The sequence below is a fragment of the Macaca fascicularis genome, chromosome 2 (assembly GCF_037993035.2).
Source record: "Macaca fascicularis isolate 582-1 chromosome 2, T2T-MFA8v1.1".
In the NCBI taxonomy this organism is placed as follows: domain Eukaryota; kingdom Metazoa; phylum Chordata; class Mammalia; order Primates; family Cercopithecidae; genus Macaca; species Macaca fascicularis.
The window spans coordinates 13,101,557-13,126,330 of NC_088376.1; the positions used below are offsets into that span (position 1 = coordinate 13,101,557).

Here is a 24,774-nt window from a genome sequence, read left to right on the forward strand (position 1 = left end):
ACTTTTATATATATTGCTTGGAGTTTGTTGAACTTCTTGAGTCTGGATTAACGTCATCCATCAATTTTGGAAAATTTTCAGTCATTACCTCTTCACTATTTCCATTGCCAAATTCTCTCTGTTTTCTCCCTGTGAGAATAGATTTATACAACTACCAGACTTATTGAGTTTGTTCCACATGTCTCTCACCAATTTTCCCTGAATTTTTCTCTCTGAGCATCAGTTTTGCATTTTTTATTTATCTGTTTTTTAATTCACTAAATCTTCCCTAGCTAACATGCTATTGGATTCATCCATTGCAGTTTTTAATTTCAGATTTTTTAAATTTAGTTTAAAATGTCCACTTAATTTGTTTTTACAGGTTCCAATTTTTAATTGAAAGTTTTCATTATTTTATGTCTTTATTGCTTTTTTAAACTATTTCATTAATATAGTTATCATAATTATCCTAAAGTCCAGTTCTGTTCATGCCAACATTCAAGTTCTTGTTCTAATATCAATTTCTTAAAAATTATTATTGGTCATATAGTCTTGGTATTTTGCAAGTTTTGTGTTTGGATTGTGTAAAAATAATCATAGATACTCCAGATTGTGTAATCCTCAACCAGACAGAGTTAATTCTTATCTCTGTTAGGCAGAGAAAATGTGAGGGTGTTGACCTCAATCCAAATTCGATTATGATTTCAGTAAAGTCATCTTACCTCTGGTTTGCTCTGCTTTCTAGAATGAAGCTTTCTGCAGAGCCAAACCTGAGTTTCACCCACTAGCTGGCCTATTCCCCATGAAAAAACTTTTTTTTTAATAACCACCAGGACACTCCTACAAAATTTACTCTGACATTCAAAGTTTCCAACCTTACAACAAAGTAATTTTTGGGGGGGATGGGGGAGCGAAAAAAAAGTCAGTTTATTTGATGTGTTTCTTAGTAATGGAATTGTTGGGAAGAACAAAAGCGGGCTCTGGGACTCACATTGCTTTGGGGGAAGCTAAAGCTTCCCAGAATCCCTTGTCGCTCCCCACTTTGGGCACTTAGGGGTGGGGCTGGAGAGTGAGAGGGACAAGGCAAGAAATGATTGATTAAAGCTAACGAGCAGACAGAAGGCACTGGTGGGTCATATCTCTGGCCTGGAAGAGGGAGGGCGTGGGCCAGGCCCCATGTAACACCAGGGGCTCCTTGGCATCCAGGCTTGGCCTCTAGTCCTTTCCCTTCCCTTTCTTGGCTTTGGCCTTGGCTTTGGTCTTGGGGGTGCAGGGCTTGGTGACGCGGATGGTCTCCTGGCACTGAGCATTGTAACGCGCCTTCTTCACGGTGCCTTGGCAGACTTTGGTGCCTGTACCCCCATCACATGCACCCCAGTTCTCAAACTTGTACTTGCAGTCGGCTCCAAACTCCTTCTTCCAGTTGCAGGGCACCCTGCACCGGATGCGCTGGGTCTGGGCCCCGCAGGTGCCCTCGCGGAAACCCACGCCTCAATCCTTGCTGCGGGGGGTGCAGGGCCCCCAGGCCCACTCCACACACTCGCCCCACGGGCGGCCCTTCTTCACCTTGTCTTTCTTTTTGGCCTCTGTAGAGGTGAGCGCCAGCAGGGCGAGGAGGGTGAGAAGGAGGAAGCCTCGGTGCTGCATCTCGCTTGCTGCCTGCGCTGCTTCGCTCCCTCCCGCGCCGGGCCCGTCACAACAAAGTAATTTGTAAGTGGGTGCACAGCAATACAGGGGATCTCCCCACTCTTGCTCTTTCTCATTCTAGCTTTGTATAACTTGTGAAAGATCTGCTGGTTGCTCTTTCTCCAGGAAGATTCCTCTTCCTAGAATGAGTCACAGTTCTCAGGCTCTAACCTACACTAAAAATTAGTACATACTGCCAGAATAAAAACTTCCGGCATCCTCAGTTCACCCCTGAATGATTCTCTGCTCTCTGGAATTTTATTCCATTAATCCTAATTTGTATAGCTATCGACATAATTTACCTGAAAGTGAAGTGCTCCAGAACTGAATTTACTTTTTTACCCTAACAACATGATTTGAACATTTAAAAGTTTAACACAGAATATATTTCTATTTCCTCTCAATAAATTAATGGAGAAATTTAAAATAAAAATTAATTAAACCGTATTGAAAATAATTAAAATTTACCAATTCATTAGAAGATAATCTCTTCATAATTATTTCTCAATAATTACAGGCATATCTCATCTTATTGCACTTTACAATCAAAAATTGAAGGTTTGTGGCAATTCTGCATTGAGCAAGTCTATCAGTACCATTTTTCCAAAAGCATGTGTTCACTTCTTGTCTCTGTGTCACATGATGACAATTCTCACAATATTTCAAACTCTTCTTCATTATTATATCTTTCATGGTGCTCTGTGATCAGTGATCTTTGACATTATTATTGTAATTGTTTCGGGGTCCCATGAACCACGATAAAATGACAAACTGAATTGATAACTGTTGTTTGTGTTCTGACTGGTCCACCAAATGGCCAATCCTCACGTCTCTTCCTCTTTTCAGGCATCCCTATTCCTTGAGACAAAACAATATTGAAATTAGGCCAATTAATAACCTCACTAATTTCAGCTTTACAAACATATATAGACTGAAAGTGAAGTGATATAAACAAATAATCCATGCAAATGAAAACCAAAAGAGAGCAGGGGTACCTATACTTATATCAGAGAAAATATACTTTAAATCAAAAACTATGACAAGGGACAAAGAACAAGGTCATTACATAATGATAAAAGAGTTAATTCATCAAGATGATAGAAAAATTTAAATATATATATATGCATTCAGCATCAGAGCACCTATATATGTAAATCAGATATTATCTAATCTGATGGGAGAAATAGACAACAATATAGTATTGGTAGGAAACTTCAATACCCTGCTTTCCACAATTGATAGATCAGACAAATCAATCAGAAAACATCGGAATTGAACTACGTGTTAGACCAAATGAACCTAAAAGACATGTCTATAACATTTTATCCAATAGTAGCAGAATATACGTTCTCCTCCAGCACACATGAAACATTATCCAGGAGAGATCATATGTTAGGACACAAAACAATCCTTAACAAATTTAGAAAGATCGAAATCATTTCCAGCATCGTTTCCAATCACACAATTATATGACTCCAGAAATCTATTATTGAAAAATAAATAAATACTAGAAAATTCACATATGAACAGAAACTAAATAGCATGCTCCTAAACAAACAATAGATCAAAATAAAATGAAATGGGACTTTAAAAAATCTTCAGACAAATGAAAATGGAAACAACATACTGAAACTTATGGGAGGTTAGAAAAGCAGTTCTAAAAGGAAAGGAAAGTGATAAATGCCTACAATAAGGAAAAAAAAATCTAAAATATACAACCTAACTTTATATTTCAAGCAACTTGAAAAAGAACAAACAAAACACAAAGTTAGTACAAGAAAGTAAATGAAAAGTTCAGAGCAGAAATAAAGAAATAAAAAGTAGAAAATCAATGGAAAAGATCAACAAAAGAACTGTTTTTTAAAACGATAAAATTGACAAACCTTTAAGTAGAATGACAAAGAAAAATGAGAGAAGACTGAATAGACAAAATCAGAAATGGAGGAGACATTACAACTTATTCCACAGGAATACAAACGATCATAAGAGATCACTATGAAGAATAAGGCACCAACAAATTGGATAACCTAGAATAAATGGATAAATTCCTGGATATATACAACCTACCAAGACTAAATTGTGAAGAAATATCAATTCTTAATTGATGGATAATAAAAAAATTGTATCAGTAATAATAATATTAAAACTTCCCAACATAGAAAATCTTAGAACCTGATGGCTTCACTGGTGAATACAACTGAACATTCAAAAAAAATTAATACAAATCTTTCTCAAATGCTTCCAAAAAATTGAAGAGGAAAGAACACTTTCACAATTATTTTATAAGGCCAGCATTACCTTAATACCAAAGTCATACAAGGGCCCTGTAAGAAAATGTATGCAAAACTTTCAACAAAATATAGCCGACTATTAAGCAATGAAAGAGTTAGGAGTGCTGATATCCCTCACAGTAGAAAATTTATGTATAACTTTTGACTTCTCTAAAAGTTAACTATTAATAGCCAACTCTTGATCAGAAGTCTTACCAATAACAGGTCAATTAACACATATTATGTATATTATATTTATATTAAATACTGTATTCTTATAATAAACTAAGCTAGAGAAAAGCATTATTAAGAAAATCTAAGAAAGAGAAAACATATTTACTATTAAGTGAAAGTAAATCATCACAAAATCTTCATCCTCATTGTCTTAACATTGATTGGATGAAAGAGGAAAAGAAAGAGGCAGGGGTGGTGGTATATATATATACACACACACAATGGAATGTGATATATATATACACACAATGGAATGTGATATACACACACACACACACACACACACACACACACAATGGAATATTACACAGCCTTTAAAAATAGGTGTCTTGCTGTCTCAGTGAGGACAGAGGGAGAAGAAAATCTACATATAAGTAGATCCACACAGTTCAAACTCATGTTGTTCTATGGTCAACTGGACAAGCAAAAGAAATTTAACAGCACATTAAAAGGATCACTCACCATGAGCAAGTGGCATTTGTTCCTGGGATAATATGGTTCAAAATATATAAATTAATAAATATGGTATATTACATTAGTAGAATAAAGGATGAAAATCATATGATCATCTCAACAGATGCAGAAAAAACATTTGACAAAATTTGACATCTTTCATAGTAAAATATCTCAACAAATTAGGAGTAGAAAAAATGAACTTCAACACAATAAAGGTAATATATGACAACCTCACAGGAAATGTCATATTCAATGGTAAAAATCTGAAAGCTTTTTCTCTAAGATGAGGAGAAAGGCAAGGATGTCCACTCTCACCATTCCTATTCAACACAGCACTGGAAGTTCTAGACAGAGCTGTTAAGCAAGAAACATAAATAAACACATCCAAATTGGAAAGGAAGAAGTACAATTATCTCTGTTTGCAGATGACATGATTTTATATGTATAGAACCTAAAAAACTTCAAAAAAATTGTTACAATCAATAAACAGATTCACTAAAGTTGCAGGACACAATACTTATATATGAAATTCGCAGTGTTTCTATACATTAATAACAAATGGTCTGAAAAATAATTAGAAAAACAATCACAATGGCATCAAAAAGGTAAAATAGTTGGCATAAATCTAACCAAGGAGGTTAAAGAGGGGAAACTCTTCAAAGAGAACCTGAAACCATAAAACTCCTTAAAGAAAGCATAGGGGAAAATCTCCTTGACATTAGTCTTGGCAATGATGGGGTTTTTTTGTTTGTTTATTTGTTTGTTTGGTATGACACAGAAAGCACAGACAACAAAAGCAAAAGTAAACAAGTGGGATACCATATTAAGCTAAAATGTTTCTGCATATCAGAGTAAACAATCAACAAAATAAAAAGGAAACCTGCAGAATGAAATAAAATATTTAAAAACTATATGTCTGATAGAAGGTTTCAATCTATATTAGGAATTCATGTAATTCAATAGCATAAAAAACAAGTAATCATTAAAATATGATCAAAGACCTGAATAGACATTTTTCCATAAAAGACATATACAACGCCCACCGGTATACATGAAGGTGCTTAACATCACTAATTATCAGGAAAATGCAAATTATAACCACAATTAGATTATCTCCTCACACCTGTTAGAATGGCTTGTATCAGAAAGTTCAAAGATGACAAGTTTTGACCAGGAGAAGAGGTAACCCTTAAATACTTATGGTGGGAATGTAAATTTGTACAGTCATTGTGCAAAATGGTATGGAGGTTCCTCTAAAAATTAAAAAGAACTATTGACCAGGCACGGTGTTTCACGCCACTCTTGTGTTCATTGCAGCATTATTCACAACAGCTAAGGTAAGGAAATAACCTAAGTATCTGTAGATAGACAAATGGCTAAAGAAAGTTTGTATATATATACACAATGGAATATTATACAACCTTTAAAAGTAGGAAATCCTGTCATTTATGACAACATGAATAAACCTGGAGGACATTATTCTAACTGAAGTAAACTAGACACAGAGACATTTATTACATTATCTCACTTGTATATAGAAACTAAAAACATGAACTTCATAGAAATAGAGTGGTGTCAAAGACTGGGGCAAAAGAAGAAATGGTCAAAGCCTACAAACTTTTGGTTATAAGTTGAGTAAGTTCTGGAAACCTAATGTACAGCATAATGACTATAGTTAATAATTTATTGGATATTTGAAATTTGTTAAGAGAGAGATCTTAAGTATCACTTAAGATAAAATATTAAGTATTCTCATCACACACACATAAAAGGTAATTATGTGTGGTGAAGGGAAATGTTAATTTGCTTTACTGTTACAATCATCTCACAATGTATACACATATTAAAACATCATATTTGTACACTTTAATATATATAATTTTTATTTGTCAGTTGTACTTCAAGAAAGCTTGAAAGTGCCAATAAAAATGAAATTATGGATTAAGATGTATAATTTATCAAAAGCTAATAAAAATAAGACAGCCCACAGATAATTAGACAAATATCAACAGGTAATTGATAAAAAGAAAAATAGATATTTCAAATAAAAATGTAAAATAGTACCTAAAATCACTAACATCCAGGGAAACATAAATCAATAATGAATTATGAGTTCTCATTCATTAAGCTGGAAAAAATTTTAAGCACTGAAAATGTTGATAAGAATGCAAGAAAACTGATATTCTAATGTACTTATAATAAATATTAACTTTAAAAATATTTAAAAGGGATACTAATTTGTACTAGTAAAATAAATTTAATATTTAATTAATTATTATTTTTAAGAATTTACTTCTTAAAACACATATCTAGAAACATATCACATACACATGTTCATATGTGCATAAACGTCATGTGTAATGTTTGTTATTACAAGTTTATTTGTAAGAGTAATTCCCAGGACATCTTGAATATCTATCACTATGCAATTATTTTCTAAATATATTGGCATATTAGATACTGTGCAATCTCCAATAAGAAGATACACACTGGAAAAGAAAGCAATCCAACACTTTAAGTGGCATTAAAAAGCCAATTTCAGAACAATACATAAAAGGATTCATTTGGGTATTGTGTAAATGTGATACATACATACATGTCCATGAATGTGCATAAGAAGAAGCTGAGATGTACATGTCTAAATATGAATCATGGTTGTCCTTGAAAGAGGGGTTGGGGGTAAGGAAGCAAAAGAGAGACTTTGATGTATCAGCATGTATAAATATTTTTGTTTGAATCTGTTTGAAATTAGAATGTGTTTATACAATTTTTTCCAGAATGATTTATTTGACCAGTTGACCAATAAATGTTATGTTGCCAACAAGGGTTATGAAGAAATGAAGGTTTACCTCATATGATTTGCTATCCCTAGACACTTTCAAGTGAAAGCCATTTCTTGGTCTTTGGGGATTAAATTAAGCTGTACAAGTCATCTAACTTTGAAATAATCTTCAAGTATCATTTTTAATGTTTTCATTAGAAACATTTTGTGCTGTATTTTATGCTGGTTTTCAATGATGCAGAATTAAATAATGTACAATGCCATCCTTAAGACGTTTTATAATCAAGATATTGATTTATACATAAAAGCTTTCAATGTAATGTGGTAATCACTCCTAAAAGAGGACAAAGTAGGGGAACTAGAGCTTTGTCCAAAGTATTATACTATGGAACAACAGAATATGAAGGAATCCCATTCTCTGCCAGAGTATTTTAGAGAAAGTGAATTTGTTATCAATATTCAAAAATTAGTATGAGTTTTAAGTTAAAATCTATATTTCTAGCTTCTTTAAAACTTTCAATAGATCAGGAAACATCATATTCCCACAAGGCAGGAAACATCTGAAGTTCGATGATTAATGCATTCTTTTAGCAGAACATTTTCCACTTCTAGGTAATTTCCCTCTCTATCTCTTACACATACACACACACCATATTAACATTTATCCCTTCCCTTCTTAGCACACTTCTCATTTAAAGAGAGCTTGCCTCTCCACCAGTCACTTTCCTTACTAACGTGACCTTGTTGACTCCTATAGAAGTTTTGTATTTTGCCACTCATTCCAGATGACAGAGTGGAAAAATAAATGGCATACAAAATTTTGTAGTGGTGGCAGGTTGAAAAGAGATTTCTCCATTTTAATCACTCCTGAAAAAGGAAAAAATAAAATAAAATAGGCATTAGCTGCAGTTAGAGTCACATTACAGAAATATCCATGTTTTTCACATATTAATTGTAACCTTTGTAAGAAAAAAATAAAATGTTATTACAAAATAAGTTCATAGGAGAATTCATTTCTTCAAGGTAATGCTGTATGTTTTCTACAATGGCACTTGCATTTCAGACGTTCACATGGTGATATGGCTTGACTGTGTCCCCACTCAAATCTCATCTTGAATTGTAGGTCCAATAATTCCCACGTGGCTTGGGAGGGACCCAGTGGGAGGTAATTGAATCATGGGGGTGGGTCTTTCTCAAGCTGTTTTCATGATAGTAAGTCACAAGATCTGATGGTTTTATAAAGGGGAGTTCCCCTGCACACGCAGCCTTGCCTGCTGCCATGTAAGACGTGACTTTGCTCTTTATTCGCCTTCCATCATGATTGTGAGGTCTTCTCAGCCATGTGGAACTGTGAGTCAAGTAAACCTCTTCCCTTTATAAATTACCCTGTCTTGGGTGTGTCTTTATTAGCATGTGAGAACAGACTAATACACATGGGCTTTTGCTGTGCAGCTTTGTCTTATGTGTCTTTCCTCAAACCATTTCTTCTACATAATACAAAGAAAAACTGACAGCTTTTCTGCTTAAAGAGCCCTAGGATCACTTGAGATCTTTTGCACTATGCACAGAGGTACACAGAATAAAATTAAGTTCCTGATTAAAAGAAAAGATTGCATGAAAAACAGCCACCAGCCACTAGCTCAAATCAATAGCAGTTTAAACATGCTGCTTAGAATTCCATTCTAGAGGTTACTTGGGGTTTTGCTTCCTGAAGTCTATGGAGATATCTGTAGCCTTTGGTTACTTGCTTAGCTTATGCTCTCCGATCTACTGGCTTCTTTACAGGATTTTAGTCAAGTGAAGAATGTGGCAGACTTCATTTACTGAATATGGCCTTAATTCTGTCTTCCATTCCTTATGCTTTTCAATGCAATTTTGACTCTCCTCCTATTGAGAAGTATGTCTTTGTTCTCTCACCTGGAATCTAGGCAGACTTGTGACCAGAGCAGACATGAAACTTTGACTCTTGAGAGTAGGTCACAGAAAGGTAATTCATCCTCTTCCTACTTTCTTTGGAATGTTCACTTGAGGAATACAGCCACTATACTAGGAGGCACTTCAGGCTACATAGGAAGGCAATGGGTGGATGTCATAGCTGATACCTCTAGTTGAACTCCTAAGAGATTGCCAGCATCATTCATCAAACTTGTAATGCAGACAATTCCAAAAGGGTTTGATATAGTTTGGATATTTTTCTCCATCCAGATCTCAGGTTAAAATGCAATCCCCAATGTTGGCGGTGGGACCTGGTGAGAGGTATTTGGATAATCCCTCATGAACGGCTTGGGCCATCAACTTGGTAGTAAGTGAGCTCTCAATCTGAGTTCACAAAAGATCTGGTCATTTAGAAGTGTGCACTTGCCCTCCAACTCTCACCTGCACCTGTTTTCACCATGTCACATGAATGTTCCTCCTTCACCTTCTGCCATGACTGAAAGCTCCCAGAGGCTTTGCCAGAATCCAAGTGGATGCCAGCACCATACTTCCTGCAAAGCCTGCAAAACCATGAGCTAATTAAGCCTCTTTTCTTTATAAATTACCTGGTCTCTGGTATTTATAGTGACACAAGAATGGCCTAACACAGGGTTTTAACCTCTAGCCATTAAGTCATACCCCAGGCATTGAGTCTTCCCACCCCTGAGAGCCCAGACATTATAAAGCAGATAATACCTGGCCCCACTGTGTCTTGTCCAAATTTTTGTCACAAAGAGTCTGTTATCATAACAATATAGATGCTTTATGCCACTATGTTTTGGAGTAATTTGTTTCATAAATATAGTCAATTAAGTATTGAGTATAATACAAGTAATAGTTTTGAATACAAAACTTGAATACAAGTAATAGTTTTCATACCTCTTGAACCTTCCACTCCACCAACTCTAGTCTTGACATAAAAGAAGACAGTGGAAGATAGAGAAATGAGAATGCTTTAATGTTAGACAGACCCAAAGTGAAATCTTATTTCTGCCCCTTATGCATTCTAAGGTGTTAGGCAGGTTACTTTGAAACCACTTTTGTGAAGATTGTGGTAGTGAGAGAAATCTATGTCCTCAAAATTTAGGCATTTCATTTGGATTAGGCATATTGTGTATTGTCTTTGCTAGATGATTTAAGGTCAAAAAATTCTTCTGTGACATTTTTGATAATTGTTTGACTTGTCTGTTTTATAGCCATTGGATTCTAGGTAAGACCTGTGGACATATGGTGTCAGCCAAACATCTTACTATGCTGGGAAAAGTCAGACATTGTCTACAGTTCTGTCCTTGTCTTGGGATCTGCAATCTGATATATGGTTAAAATTGCTTATTTACTAGGTTTGTCACAAAAAATAAAAGTTGCTAAGAGTTAACATTGTAACATATGTAATTGAGACTGGTAGGGACATAGTTTTACATGCAAGGTATATAAGGAAAATAGAATGTGTTTTGGTAAAAGATTATAAGAAGGCATGGGGATATAGTTTTTGTTAAAGGGAAAGTAATTTGGTCTCATTTAGAGATTTTTAAGGATTGTCCTAAGTTAAAAGAATGGTAGAACAAAACCAAAGAAAAAGTAGATTTGTGAAAAATTGGTATTTTAAACGAGGTTTTGTGGGCATGAGCAAGTTGGCCAAAACTTAAAGGGAGTTAGTTTTTCTATAAATTATATATTAAGATAAAAAGCACACTGTTGCAGGACCAGAATCTGGGCCTATATGTCAAAATAACATGGTTTCCTTGGAGCATTGATCTGCTCTTTAATACAAAATCATAAAATGTTATAGAAGTTGTATAAAAATCTTACCTTATGGTCAAAATGATTAAGAATGGATAGATTTGTTTATAAGGTTTTATTAGAAATTGTGTCTAACATTAATATTATACTAAAGCAAAGGTGGAATTTGCATTTCTCTTTTGAACAAGATTGTTGTCTAATATTGAGAGATAAAGAAATATTTTTGTTTGCCTCTCTAGTAAATTGTAGGAAAACAAGGAAAAAACGAGAAAAGAGAGAATAGACAGGTTTACTTGGCCACATGTCGTCTTATTTGGTCTTGTTTGGAAAGCTGAGCCTCCTCTATTGGAGACAAAAGGTTCTTGCCTTTTACTTTGGGAGGCTGAGACGGGCGGATCACGAGGTCAGGAGATCGAGACCATCCTGGCTAACACGGTGAAACCCCGTCTCTACTAAAAAAATACAAAAAACTAGCCGGGCGAGGTGGCGGGCGCCTGTAGTCCCAGCTACTCGGGAGGCTGAGGCAGGAGAATGGCGTGAACCTGGGAGGCAGAGCTTGCAGTGAGCTGAGATCCGGCCACTGCACTCCAGCCTGGGCGACAGAGCGAGACTCCATCTCAAAAAAAAAAAAGAAAAAAAAGAAAATTTTAAGTTATCACTTCAACTAGATGAATTGTGATATTACTTTGTGATATCAAGTGTTTTAAACTTTTAATATTTGATAAACCTTCCAAAATCAAAATTTCAAGTTATAAATGCAGCCCTTGTTGACATCATTAACCTTTTAGATACTAGCTTCCTTGAAGTCCAAAAGAGACATTTGGCTTATTTGGTATGTGACAATCATGCAGGAAGCATTGTCAACTATGAAATGGTGGTTGGTTTTCTTTGGGCTGTATTTGTATAAATATGTTATTAGTGTGCATTCCAGAATTGTGTGAGACTCCTATAATTCTGTTTTTGGTTTTTTGTTTGTTTGTTTATATTTTCTTTTTAGAGACAGTGTCTTGCTGTCACCAGATGAATACACTTGTGTGATTATGGCTCAGTGCAGCCTCAAACTCCTGGCCTCAAGTAATCTTCCCACCTCAGCCACCTGAGTAGTTGGGACTACAGAGGTGTGCCACCACACCTGGTTCTGGCTCCCATAATTCTGATGTGACTTAGTGTATGTTATCAGTAATAATTAGGATTGTTACATTAAATTATTATACACCATAAAAATAACAAAATTTCCATGTAAATTGCATCATTAATAATGGCTGTTCTAAGACTTTCATCATCCACAACTTTGTTTACTTTGATCGTTTTCAAAGGGTGGTTTTATAATCAGCTGTAGGACTTTAACAGGTACTTCTGAATGCAGGTTTCTGTTAACTTCAGTAATTGTATCAGTGGAATAGAGAAAACAAACTTCCAGGACTCTCATGGAGAGCTGATGCATTCATAAATATCAAGAACATAGAACAGGAGTTAGTTGCATGGAATGAACTAACAGAAGACTGAAATAATCTTTTTATGACTTTTTGCTTGAAACATTGCTGATAGTTTTTGTTTTGTTTTTAGAGTCAAAAAGCTTCTTTATTTTTGAGATATTTACGGCTTTTAAGCTATTGAGTAAATTTTACTCTTGTGGGCAAAATGTAAGTTACATTTCTTTCTCTCTACTTAATTTCTCCAGAACTTGGAAACTATTTGTAAGTATTCTTTATTTATGACAATACAGTTATTTGTATAAGTTCAATAAGTATCTAGTTTCCTTTGTGACAGTATATAATTAGATTGGTGATTTTACCAAGGCTTTGACTGGAATGACATATTTTCAGACTACTTTGAGGAATTGAGGTTGACTTATAAGGCCAATAACATCCCCTTGGGGAATCTGGCCTAATACTTTGTCCTGTACAGGGTTCCTGACCTGTGGTAATTAAAATTCTAACAGGCCCAGAAACCTTAAGTTATGTTGGGACCTTAAGAAGAGAGGAATTCATCCAATTCATACAGGTATCTGCAGGCACAGATAAATCCTTCGCTAGGCTTGGGAAGCTTTTGAAAGGTTTAATCTGAGATTCCTTATGAAAAAGTTCCAGCAAAGCCTGTTTAAACAAGCCTATATGGCAAATGATTATTCTGGTTGCATTGTCTGTGAATAATTAGACCAAGTAAAATAAGACAAAACTTATTTTGCAAATAAACTTGTCCTAGTATGATTTGTCTTTTGTAAAACTGGAAAACTGAAGAGAGAAAAATTATGTTTCAGAAAAATACTGTAATACATATGTTAATTTTATTTTAACTTTTCATAAGTAATTTTATTATTTGTTTGTCATAAAGACTTTTTAAAATTCTTATTTTAGATTTGAGGGTACGTGTGAAGATGTGTTACTTATGTAAACACATGTCCCAGGGGTTTGTTGTACATATTATTGTATCACCCAGATATTAAGCCCAGTACCCAGTAGTTATCTTTTCTGCTCCTATCCCTCCTCCCACTTTCCCCACTCAAGTAAACCCAGTGTCTGTTGTTTCCTCCTTTGTGTTCATAAGTTCTTATCATTTAGCTCCCACTTACAAGTGAGAACATGTAATATTTGATTTTCTGTTTCTGTGTTAATTTGCTAAGGATAATAGCATCCGGCTCCATCCATGTTCCCACAAAATACATGATCTATTCATTTTTATGACTGCATAGTATTCCATAGTGTATACATACCACATTTTGTTTATTCAATCTGTCATGGATAGACATTTAGGTTGAATCCATGTATTTGCTATTGTGAATAGTGTTGCAATGAAAATTCATGGGCGTGTGTTTTTATGGTGGAATGGTTTATATTCATATGGGGATATACCTAGAATGGGATTGCTGGAGAGAATGGTAGCTCTGCTTTTAACTCTTTGAGGAATTGCCATACTGCTTTCTATAGTAGTTGAACTAATTTACACCCCCACCAACAATGTATAAGTATTCCTTTTTCTCTACAACCTCACCAGCATCTGTTATTTTTTGACTTCTTAATAATAGCCATTCTGAGTGGTGTGAGATGGTTTCTCACCTACAGCCATCTGATCTTTGACAAAGATGACAAAAACAAGCAATGGGGAAAAGACTCCCTATTCAATAAATGGTGCTGGGTTAACTGGATAGCCATATGCAGAAGATTGAAGTTAGCCCTTTTTCTTACACCATATACAAAAATCAACTCAAGATGAATTAAAGACTTAAATGTAAAACTCAACGCTATAATAACCCTGGAAGACAACATAGCCAATACCATCTTGGACATCAGAATGGGCAAAACTTTCATGATAGACAACAAAAGCAATCACAACAAAAGCAAAAATAGACAAACGGAATCTAATTAAACTTAATTGCTTCTGCACAGAAAAAAAAATTGTCAACAGGGTAAACATAAATCCTACAGAATGGGGGAAAAGTTTTGCAAACTTTGCATCCAACAAAGGTTTATTATCCAGCATCTATAAGAAACTTAAATAAATTTATAAGAGAAAAACAACCCCATTAAAAAGTGGGCAAAGGACATGAACAAACACTTCTGAAAAGAAGACATGTATGTGGCCATCAAGCATATGAAAAAAAGCTGAATATCACTGATCATTAGAGAAATGCAAATTAAAACTATACCTGTTATTAGATTCCAGCCTTGTCCATTGTTTTTGACTCTTTGCTTGTGACTCTATATCTGGCTGCTTCTTGAGGCTATTCACCTGGATGCCTCAAGACTTCAAGTAAATTCCATATGGACTCCCGAAGCTAAGAATCTCACTCCTTATTTGGGGGCTCATTATTTGTCTTATGGCCTAATACTTTGTCCTGTACAGGGTTCCTGACCTGTGGTAATTAAAAAATGTCACTTTCTGACAGGCCCAGGAACCTTACGTTATGTTGAGACCTTAAGAAGAGAGGAATCTGAGGTCTACTGTTCACTTAAGTGCTGTACTAAAGCTGTGAATAACAATATTAACCTTTATCACATAAACCTTAGGACTCCAACCAGGCACCCTGAATACATGCAGATAACTGCAAAGTGATTTCATTCTTTTCACCCCAGGCCCAGTCTCAACCCCAGCTATACTCTCCATCAGCAGAAAAAGTTAGAGCACCATCAGCCTTTTCCCATCTCTGTAGCTCCCACCTCAGGATTGAGATGTGCTGAAACCCAAGAAGGGAATTGAAAATGCCTTTGCAAAGATTATGATGGTGAGAGAAATCTAGAATGGATGACTCTTTCTTACTTCTATCCTCACAGGCTGGCTGTCTTTGCTTATTCCTGGGTATAGGCCAAGATAACCATGGGAGCAATTTATTTTAGTTTCACTTTTAAGCAAGGATGGTAATAGTCTTTCCCTAAAACTGATCCTCTCCTTGTCGTAAAATTGTCTTTGTATGACTAATAAAAGACAACAAGATTATAATTATAGGAGGGGCCTGAATTCTGCCAAGATGTAGGCATAGTATTTACAATCCCTTACTACTCAGGAGTCATGTGGCCAGAGGTCACAAGATTTGTGACTTCTCCAATTGTTCCTACAGGTCTCATCACCACTAAGAACCTGAGATTAGCATTTTATTGTTTTTCAGACTGACCCTAACCAGATTTACGACTCATCACCCAACCAGTCCTGTGGCCCCCCATCCAGAGGCAGACTCAGTGCACAAGGACTGTTTTCCACATCTCTATGATTACGTCCTCAACCAATCAGCAGCCACTATTTCCTAGTCTCCTGCTCCCCAAACTATCCTTTAAAAACCCCAACCTCTGAGCCTTTGGGGAGATTGAGTTCAGTGATAACTCCTTCTCCTGCATGGCTGGCCTTGTGTTAATTAAATTATTTATTTACTGCAATACCATGGTCTCAGTGAATTGGTTTTGTTTGTGCAGCAGGCAGGAAGAACCCGTTTGACAATTACAATATGACATCTCTAAATTCCTTTATCTTTAAAATAGTGGCTCTTAATACTCACTTCATAGAATTATTATAAAGGGAAAGTGAGAGGGAATATTTAAAAAATACTTGTTTTATATTTAGCTCACAGTGAGCACTCAATAACACATCGATGTTCTACATACTAAATGCTTTTGAATGAATTAATAGATTAGTCAATCAGTGAATTCACTATTGAGGCTACAGTTAAAGTTCTTATCTTACTTCTGGAACTGTGAGTTAAGTTGCTAGTCCTTTTGGTTCTCACTTGAAGGAGAACCTCCTAGGATAAGGCAGAATCTGCTTTCCCTGGGGATGCATGTAGAACTGGCCGGACATGTATTCTGCGATACACGTTCCAGAACTATTGGATGAGTTGATTTCAAAGGTAACTCATCAATATGCTAAGATGCTAAGCACATTCAGTTTGTCATTTTGTTCTTGTCATTGCCGACAACTTCAAGGGACACAGGAGAAAGTCTGAGATTATTTACCTGCTAACCTACTATTTCATAAGACTGTGATCATGTCTGTTGCCTCTAGGGTCTTCCTGAAGTAGCCTTCATTTGAGTGCCATCGAATTTTAGTGTCAAACATGATGCTCTACCTAAGAGTTTGCTTTATATTATGCCTTACTAGAATACTGTAAGAAACTCCTTTTTAATGGCCTAATGTCAGTGAGATGTGACAAAGGATTTGACACCTCAACTGCTTCTGAAAGACAGGAACATGTGTACTACACAGCTGCAAAGCTAAGAAAGAAAAAAAAAAGGCGGGGGGCGGTGGGGAGGGAAGCTGAATCTGAATCTGAAACATAGCAATGTCCCAAATTGAAACACTTCATGCCAACATAATACTTCCCTTCTGTGCATGTATGAACGTCAAATGCATACAAAGTACCTGTTTATCTGCTCATAGTCAGTCCATTTTACAGTCAAGCAGAAACACATTTGCTGACCCAGGGAACATAAATGACATTACCTAATGAACTGTTGCAGAATTCATTCGAATGTGGCCATCCTTTTGAAAAGTATGAATCTTTTCAGTGATTAAAGTGATTTAGACAGGAGTAGTTCAGGGTAGACAATATTAATTTAGGAATGAGTCATTATGTTCAGCGCCAGTCTGGAACCTAATGAGCTGATTCAAATTCATTTAAATCACTCAGAAAATACATACAGAGGCTGCATAATATACATAATTTGGAACTAAAAGACATTTCCTCTAAAACCCAATATATTTCAATCAGTAGAAATAAAATAAATCCACAGATATTTTTTTTTTCCTAAATTAGTGGGCTTCTTCAGTTCTGAGGTTTTGAAATTAACTGAGACTGTGGAAGCACCTGAATCAAAAGCTTCATTTGCAAAAGAGTGAATAAAAGAGCTAATTAGTAATATTTTATTATTTACTTAAAGAAGAGATTTACTGACCAGGATATTGTCTCAACTATTAGAGTTACTTTTGGGATTATGCTAGAAATCTTGGTCCTATTGGCAAAAAAATAAGAATGAAAAATAATTTAATAATTATGAAATTTTATAAGATATATTTATAAGACTTAATGTGCTAAAATAAAAAAGAAAATGCATCAATTTTAGTAATTTTACACAAGAAATTATGTGAGAAATAAATAGAAAAAATAAAACATTTAAAAAATGTCTTGAGGAGTCATTATTTGCTATTCTGTATTGAAAAAAAAAATGTGATGCAATGATAGATTTTCAGATACTAGTTGCTCAGGCTTGGCCATATGTGTTTTGTGGGCTTCTCTTCAATCCCATATATTATATTGATTAAAGTGAACTACCTGTGGGAATTCCAGAATCTTGACCAGAGATTATTTTGATATTCCAGAGATTATTTTGATATGGGCATGAAACACCACCCTGGTCAATGGGAATAAATGGAAGTGTTATGAAGATGTCCGGGAAATTGTCTTTATTCTTAAGAAAAAACACGTATCTAAAATCTCCCCACCCGCTCCATTTTTTTTTAGCATATGATGCTTATTAGCTAGCAGTCATTTTATAACCTTGAAGGAAGTTCACAGAGAAGCTGACTGGAAGCTCTAATATCATCAAACCAATCTGTTAACTTGTCCTGAACCTACTCTCCACCTCTGTTTCTTCTTACATAAGGCTGTAAGTTCCTGTTTCTGAAGCCAGTGTCTGAAGGGTTTAAAGACTTTGCAGCTGTACATATCCTCAGTGGTACCCAGACTTTCATAAATAAGAATTATCCGATCTTCTTCACATAAATAGTCTACTGCATTGAGCAAATCTTGTATTCAGGAAGGGTTTCTTCTGTCTAGCTTCGGTATAAGGAACCTCTAAGCTTCTTTCTTTATACTGCAGGATGATTAAAAGAATACTTTTATAAATCGAAATTTAACTTCTGCTGACTTCTAGCTTGTGGTGTTAAGTTATATAAATTTAAAGAAAGCAGTTTTTCTCAGGGTGAAATTAATTGCATTGACCTAGAGATTAACATAAGGCGATACTGAGTTTTCCCGAGGCTCAGAAAGAGAGGTCAGTTATTGTTGGAATGCTAATACCACTCCCTTCATACGCAGAAGGTGCTACTATGTTAGCATCTCTCTTCTCCTACCGGGTCTAACATTTATCTTCCACTCATGAAAAGCTAATTCCCTTATTTTAAATATGCAGATAAGATTATCTACCCTGATGAGAGATGGAACGATTAGAAGGGATGTGTATGTAATGTCTAGGACGATCTCTGCCTCCTAGCTGTTTTATAGAGAATGACTTTTACCACTATAAGTGAGTTTGCTAAAGTCTTTGGAGGTGAGAAAATGCCAAATCAACTTCACTCCTCTGTCTGGCTAAGCTCAACACTCTCCTAGGTATATGTCCTTTGTATAGGAGCTTTGGCTTGGTTAAGGAACAAGACCTAGTGTTTCAATATTATTGTACTAAAATACATAATTACATTAGAGTGGCTTAAATTAAGAGAGTTCTTTCTCTTAAATAACATTCAGCCTTTGACACAGGACATGTGATCCAAGGAAGATTCCTATAAGCAAAATATGAGTCAAAGAGAGTGTGTAGTTTAAATTGAAAGAGACAATGCCAAATTTCCAAGCAAAATTTATACTCTTACCATATTGGATGACTAAGTTTTTCCAGGTGTCTACCAGCACTTGTATAATCAACATTTTGTCAGTCTGTTTGGTTAAAAGTGCTGTCTCATTGTTATTTAATATATATTTTTAAAATTGTGAATGCATTAAAATGTTTAAATATTTATTATATATTATAAAGATATCATTTATTTTTCTTATTTTCTGTAAAATTTTTCTGAAATTCTTTCCCTCCTTTTTTTCCTAAATGGGATTTGTTTCTTTTCTTATAATGTCAAGGAGTATGTATGATTATAAATATAAAACTGGAATTAATCCTGTGTAAGCTACGTGTGCAAAAAACTACAATTTTCCCTGTTTATCATTGGTCTTTTGACTTTATGTTTGTTAGCTTTTTGTGTCGCTCTGCCGCCCAGGCTGGAGTGCAGTGGCCCGACCTCGGCTCACTGCAAGCTCCGCCTCCCGGGTTTATGCCAATCTCCTACCTCAGCCTCCTGTGTAGCTGGGACTACAGGCGCCCGCCACCTCGCCCGGCTAGTTTTTTTGTATTTTTTAATAGAGACAGGGTTTCACCGTGTTAGCCAGGATGGTGTCGATCTCCTGACCTCGTGATCCGCCCGTCTTGGCCTCCCAAAGTGCTGGGATTACAGGCTTGAGCCACCGCGCCCGGCCTTATGTTTGTTAGCTTTTAAAACCAATGTAGTCATCTTCACTTTCTCATTTTGTTATGTCTCTGAGTTCTCACACATTTCCCTATGTTTTCAGCCGTTCATATATCATCGTTTATAACATTCTATTTTGGAAGTATGGTAAATTGACTTTAATTATTCTCCATTTTTCTGCATCAGTTTGTTAACTCATCCATTTTTTTTCATTGATTTGAGGTAGAAATCTCATTTTATTCTATATCTTTATATTTATTTGAATCTATTTCTGTACTTTCTGTTTTACTGAATGTATTCTTGAAATTTAACAAACAAACTCTTTTAACTGAAATATTTTATAATTGACAGGATGTATCCTTGCTCCTGGTTATTCTCACTTATTCCAGTTTTTATATTTAATATACATTCAGTTTTAATAGTTAAAGATCAAATTTATTGATTAACAGCTTTAATTGCTACTTTAAAATTACAAATTCCATCTAGCTTCAAATTAAGTATGTTATGCCATCTATTCAAATATTCTTCACTTGCCTTAAGAGTCTTAAAATCATCTTCATATAAATTCTGGAAGTTTTTTTGTGAATTATTTATCTCTTTGTAACCAGTCAACATATTGAATTCCCCTCTTAGATCTAATTGCTTATTAGTTGCATCTCTGGAGTATTTAAATAAATGATCATAGTAATTTTGAAATACAGATGATTTTGCCATTTTTGTCTTCATTTATTACTTTGAAAATTAAGTCAGTAAATATGTATTGAATTAGAGACAAATCATGACCCTAAAGGAACTTAAATTCTAGCAGAGCTTGCTTTTTTTTTTTTTTTCTTTTCTTGTATAATTGCATTGGAGCACACTCCTGGAAGCTCTTCAAAGCTCTTCACTGTTAATGGTGATAAAATGTTTACTTACCATGTTCCGTATGTAACAGGAATGCTCCCATTACATAATGACAAGCATGTTGCCAACTTTTATTTTAGAATATATATCTTGGTTTGACATATATACTTACCATGTTAAAATAGCAACTGTTACTTTTTTAAAAAAGAGTTTTCATCAAGAATTGTTATCAAATTTAATCAAATAACTTTCTACATCTATGGAGATAATTGCTTTTTTCCTCTTTAAAACACTTTTAATTGGTGTCATAGCTTAATAGACATCTTAAAATTGAATAATTGGTAGTCTCTTGAAAAGAAAGTATAATCTCTGCTTACAGATATTATACGTATATATAGTTTAACTAGCCATCTGTTGTTTAAATCCTTTGTATCTTAAATTGACTGAATTAGCTGAGTTTCGTTAATCTTGCTAGCAATTTGTAGAAGAAACTCAAATAATCCACATTACGAAGCTCTGCATATTCTAGGTCCTTATTATTATTTATTTATTTATTTATTTATCTTTGAGATGGAGTCTTGCTCTGTTGCCCAGGCTAGAGTGCAGTGGTGCAATGTCGGCTCACTGCAACCTCCACCTCCTGGGTTCAAACGATTCTCTTTCCTGGCTCAGCCTCTCAAGTAGCTGAGATTACAGGTGCGTGCCACGACAGCCAGCTACTTTTTGTACTTTTTGTTTGTTTGTTTGTTTTAGTAGAGATAGGGTTTCACCATGTTGGTCAGGCTGGTCTTGAACTCCTGACCTCATGATCCGCCCACCTTGGCATCTCAAAGTGCTGGGATTACAGTCATGAGCCACCACACCTGGCCTGGTCCGTATTTTGAAATAAAATCTTAACTGGCACCTAACTCATTCCTACCCCCAATAACAATGTAAATAATACTTTTCCTCACATTTTTATGTATATCTATTTTCGAGTTTTCTTTTTCTAAGCAAACTTGGTTTCTTTGTTGTTGTTAAAAATTGGGATTCTCAGTCTACCACTCACTCGTGACCTTGTTTGTTAAATGTCATGTTTATTTTTCACTGCATAGCTAATTGGGGCATTCAGGCTAAGAATAATACAGAAACTTTTGATTGAAAGATGTAAGGTTTGCACTATTGGATTACTTCCTGTTCCTCTAATCGGTTGGTTTCTTAGCAACCTAATTTTGGATTTCCTTTGTGATTTCCTTAACATTTTTTTTTCTGGTGACTTTATCTCACTACCCCACCAAAAACTGAACCAAAACAAAACAAAACCCCAACGATGATTCTGAAATATATTTTAGTCTATGTATGATATCATCTGTCACAAGTGTGTATTTATATAAGCATATTTCACTGTATAGTATTATATTTATTTTGCTTTTAACTCAGATGCATTTTATCATATTTCTTTTGCTTTTAACTCAAATTTATTTAGTTATCAGAAACTTATAAATGTCAATTCTGCAAATAGTGTCCAAAATAATATAATCTTATCTTTGTATTAATTGTCTAATGAATTCAGTAGTACAATCTATATTCTTAACATACAGCTTGGCGCAAATAATCAATTTCAGGACTTTACACAGTTCCATAGCAGTGTTTACTTCAGGTCTATCAGCATTTCTTTCTAAAACAAATTAATTTCCTGTATCTTTATTGTGAGGATAAAACAAATTCATTCTTCTCAGAATCTCCTTTTCAGTATGTTAAGCCTTAGCATGGTAATGTTTCTCATTCTCTGAACTGCACGCTGTGGCGGACTTTAAAGATCATTTGAATTCTTCTATTTTTGGTATGGGATTTGTAATGTTTTGATAGTAAAACTTGGATTGGATTGTCTGGAAGATGTCCACATAGGTCCTCTATTTTCTCACTAAGTATCCTGGGGGAAGAATCAGGAACTACTCTTATCTAGGATAACAATGTAACTAGCAATTGCATTGTAATCTACCACCTCTTCACCTCAGTTTTGTTATTTGTATAACAAGGCAGTTGAATAACGATTTTTTTCCCCTCTTGGGGCCATGAGCACAGATTGGAGTCTTAGAGTGATTGGGATTGATTGGTCCAGATTTGAATAACACTCCCTGTTCACACAGTTATGGTCCATGCTAGACCTCCTATAGGCTCCAGGGCTGCTAGAGGATTCCTAAAAGTCTTCAACATTTGCATCGTCTTCACTTTTTACAAGCATACCACTCAAATTGCTTTTCAGCAAATGCCTATATTGATATTAGGTTGAAAACAGTTTCATCATTCAATTTGTACTTTTTAAAATGTCAAGCGTTTGAAAAGACCTGCTTTCAGAATGACAGCTTTTGAAGAATGGCATTTTGTAATCATTTACAAAATGTGTGTGTGTGTGTATGTGTGTGGCAATTTCTGCAATCCCAAAGAAAGTTATCATTCATCAAATACATCATGTACAACTTGTCTTTGTCAACCTAAAAGGAAGAAGCTGAGCCAAAATTATAACAAAGTATACGAGAGTTCATGTGGGCCAAGCATGAGTGTTGCAACCTGGGAGCATACATTCAAGTTGCTCTGAATATATAGTCTCCTTAGTAGCAATTACAAATGAATTTTTAAAGAAAAAGAAGAGGCAATCCCTAAGTTATTTACCAAAACTTTCCATTAAAATGACATAAACTGTGGATTGGTTATACATTGTTTGTTTCGCAAATTCCAGGAACATGAAAATAATGGGTCAGGCTACTAGTCCGTAACAAATGACTCTAAACTATTGCTACCAGTCTTGAGTGGGTGGAGTGAGGACATGACTAAAATCCCATACTTCTGTCATAGCATATGAAGTTTGATTTCACAGGATCTCCTCAGCTCTGAAATAGAGGTCATTAACTCTGTGATCACCTTTTATTTGCATGTAACTTTGAAACTCTATTTTTGCCGGGCTGAGATGATTAGTGACACAAAAGTGGATTTTGAAGAAACAGCTACTTCTGTGTGTAAGTTTATGAGCATTTTATAATAATGGGAGGGGATCACTTCAGAGCAAAATGGAGACTTGTCCCACATTTCACTTCCTTGTCTTCCAAATGCTATCTGAAATGACCCAACAAATAGAGGACAATAAATAAGCAAGAAGCTTTTCAGCATTTCTGGGAGGCATTGTGCAGTCGTGATAGGATGGACAGAGTTTGGAGCAGCAGCAGTTTCATACCTGCAGAAGTAAAGCCCGTCTGGGAAGCAGTGATAAGATGATAAGCGAGCTACAGAACTGGGCAAACTCAAGTCAAGAGAGAAACAGAACAAATCTGGGCTGTCAAAGGATATCATCAGATTTTCCTATGCTATTCACCAATCCTTTCTTGACCTGATGATGGCCGAGGCAAAAGTAACTTCTTTTCTTCTTTTTTTTTTTTTTTTTCTTGAGACAAGAGTCTCACTCTGTTGCCAACGCTGGAGTGCAATGGTGTGGTCTTGGCTCACTGTAACCTCTGCCTCCCAGGTTCAAGCAATTGTCCTGCCTCAGCCTCCTGAGTAGCTGGGACTGCAGGCGCGTGCCACCACAGCCGGCTAATTTTTGTATTTTTAGTAGAGACAGGGTTTCACCATGTTGGCCAGGCTAGTCTTGAACTCCTGACCTCGTGATCCACCCGCCTTGGCATCCCAATGTGCTAGGATTACAAACATGAACCACCACACCCGGCCGGCAAAAGTAACTTCTAATGATGTCACGGGAGAATCACTAACTCTTTGATGCCAGAAAAACTGAATGCAAGTGAAAGGGGTACAGACAGCAAGAAAGTTACAGCCAATGTGTGGCTTACAGTTAGGACAGAGAAGAGGGCAGGTTCAGATCCACTTGATGTGGGTAAATTTTAACCCAACTTGTACTACCAATAGCTGAGGAGCTGTTAGCTTTAGTAAATGCATCCAGCTTCTCTAACATGGGAGCCCGCTAGATAAAGCAAAAATATTCGCGTAGATATTACAGAGAGAGGAAAGGCTGACCAGTTGGGGGAAAGACATGGCTCTTCACTTTGGTGTTTGGTGAGAACAAGGAATAAAGTAGTTTCCTAAGAAATTATTTTGGCAATAGATTCC

The 24,774-nt window shown here is 35.5% G+C and overlaps 1 long non-coding RNA gene and 1 pseudogene across 1 annotated transcript in view; one reads left to right on the forward strand and one right to left on the reverse strand.

Annotated features, from left to right (window-relative positions):
- LOC123571921 (uncharacterized) overlaps positions 1-24,774 on the forward strand; it is a 508,559-nt gene that overhangs the window by 58,046 nt on the left and 425,739 nt on the right. The window lies entirely within an intron of this gene.
- On the reverse strand, positions 900-1,671 carry LOC102137815 (midkine pseudogene; annotated as a pseudogene).